The 2,500-nt window shown below is 40.3% G+C and overlaps 1 protein-coding gene across 1 annotated transcript in view; it reads left to right on the top strand.

Annotated features, from left to right (window-relative positions):
• Positions 1-2,500, top strand: part of aig1 (androgen-induced 1 (H. sapiens)) — a 28,682-nt gene that overhangs the window by 14,253 nt on the left and 11,929 nt on the right. The gene's annotated exons all lie outside the window — the stretch shown is intronic.

Here is a 2,500-nt window from a genome sequence, read left to right as displayed (position 1 = left end):
GTGTGTGCACGAGTGTGTGTGTGTTAAGTATAATGTCGGGAGGGAAACCTAGAATTTAAGACCCCAGGAGGGACGGTTCTGCTCTGCCTCCCTGCGACGTGACTGTCCCTCATTTGCATTCACTTTGTGTTGCATTCAAGTGCAGTCCGTTCAAAACAAAAGAATCTCCACAAACCATGCAGCATCTTCCTCTCACATGTACATATCTCTACATCTACACATCTGTATACAAGCAGAGTTATGCTCCCTATAAGGTGTTTAAATTCAAACATACAAGATGAATTTATGAATCCTATTTATTCGACAAAACAATTATGCGACTAAAACAAGCAAACAAACAACAACGAAGCAACAACTTTAAACTTTTCAATAATAATAATTACAACAATGACAAAACGCTCGCACTCTATCAGGAAATAATCAATGCACCGTCATTTAATAATTAATAATTAAAAATAAGATAGTACCATTAAAAAAACTGCATATAACTTCACTTTAAAAGTTACTGCACTTTGGATTTAAAGGATAATTCCGGTGTTTTTTAACCTGGATTGTTTTTTTTTTCCGCGTCCAGTGACTAAATTTTTGGGGGTTGGTCCTCTACTGAGCGAGAACATTTCAGCCAGCAGCCGCAAAACGGGCTGCAGTGTCAAAATGACGCTCAGATTGTTAATTCAGAATAAATTATCTGGATTAAGAAAAAGGGATTGTCAGATGGAACGTCGCTCACTTTAAATTCAGATATTTCAAATCCACCGAGTGAGCTCACACATGCAGCAGTTTTGTTTATGCGCTCCACTATCCCATCACAGTGTATTTGCGTGCGTGCATGTGTGTGTGTGTGTGTGTGTGTGTGTGTGTGTGTGTGCACAGTGATGTTAAAGTCAATAATGTGTTTTTCTTCTGTTTCTGTCTGACTCTGCTGACTCTATCTGCTCTCAGTTTGTCACTAGAGAGGTGTTTTCACACTCCTCTTCTGAAGCTGGAGGTGTGTGTGTGTGTGTGTGTGTGTGTGTGTGTGTGTGTGTGTGTGTGTGTGTGTGTGAAATCCAGACGGACCCCGGGCCAACTGGATTTGCTACATCACAGCTCCACCGAGTCATTTGAGTGTTTTATTTTGAAAAGAAACAACGAGACCAACTGGAATCAGCTGCTTCACACGAACGATATTAAAATTAATATTAATTAATATTAATGAGACTGAGAGATTCACTGATGAAAAAAAAAAAAAAAAAAAAAATCTTTTCCGGGTTAAATTTTAAAATCTGGCCCGATGTTGACGACTGTTGCATGATGGGACGTCCTGGTCGTGTGGACGGAGCTCCGGTTACGAGGGCAAGATTTAGAGTTTTGAATCTCTGCAGCTGAATGTTAGCAAATGACAAATGACTTGAATCACTCAGTGAATGTGTGTGTGTGTGTGTGTGTGTGTGTGTGTGTGTGTGTGTGTGAATCAAACTGAAGTGAGAAATAAACGGATCGTTTCAGGAAGAGATTCAGCTTCAGTTTGTTCATTAAAAAGATTCAAATCATTTGCAAATGACACAACACTGTAACACACTGTGTGTACACACACACACACACACACACACACACACACACACACACACACACACACACACAACAAATAGTTTCCACTGTTTCTGAGTGTCAGTCTGGAAATAATTAACTGGGGAGAGTCTTCGTTGTTGTGTTGTTTTTCTCACCGTTTGGTAACGAGGATAAACAAGCAGCTAAACCCCGGGGTGTCACACACACACACGCACACACACACACACACACACACGCACACACACACACACACTAATCTACAGCTGTGCATCTGAGAGGGCAAATGAGGTAAGAGGTCTAGCAGGTCAGATGAGACAACTCGGTTTGTCCTGTGTGTGTGTGTGTGTGTGTGTGTGTGTGTGTGTGTGTGTGTGTGTGTGGCTGCCCCCTAGTGCACACTGAGAGTAGTACACACAGTGAAGCAAAAGCTGACAGGTTAACTGACTCACTGATTGATTGATTGATTGATTGATTGATTGATTAAATGGATGTTTAGCTGAACGCAGACACACACACACACACACACACACACACACCGTTGTGGACGCCTGGCGGGTGATGTCAGTGTTTGGACGCTCGGTGGGTGTGTCAGCAGACTCCCTGGCGGCCCCGCCCGCTCTCGTCTGGATCCGCTGACAGAATGAAGACAAACACTGATTTTCTTTCTTTTTTTTTTTTTCAGAGGCAGCTGTAGATTCAGAATTATATTACCAATATATTACAGCTACAATGCAGTGTTTTTTTTTTTTTTAAATAATTATATCTTAATTTATCCCATTTAATTTATCCCATTTAATTTCTTTTAATCTGTTGATGGTTTCCTTCATTTTTTTCTGATTTTAATTGGTTTCCTTTCCTCTTAACTTCTTAATTTTATATTTTAATGCACAATGTTTGTTTTTTTTCCTCAAGCTCTTTTCCATTTCAGTATCGGCTTTTATCTGTTACT

The sequence above is a fragment of the Myripristis murdjan genome, chromosome 24, assembly GCF_902150065.1.
Source record: "Myripristis murdjan chromosome 24, fMyrMur1.1, whole genome shotgun sequence".
NCBI classification, from domain to species: Eukaryota; Metazoa; Chordata; class Actinopteri; order Holocentriformes; family Holocentridae; genus Myripristis; species Myripristis murdjan.
The sequence above is the reverse complement of the archived record's forward strand: the minus strand, read 5'-3'. Positions and strand labels throughout refer to the sequence as shown.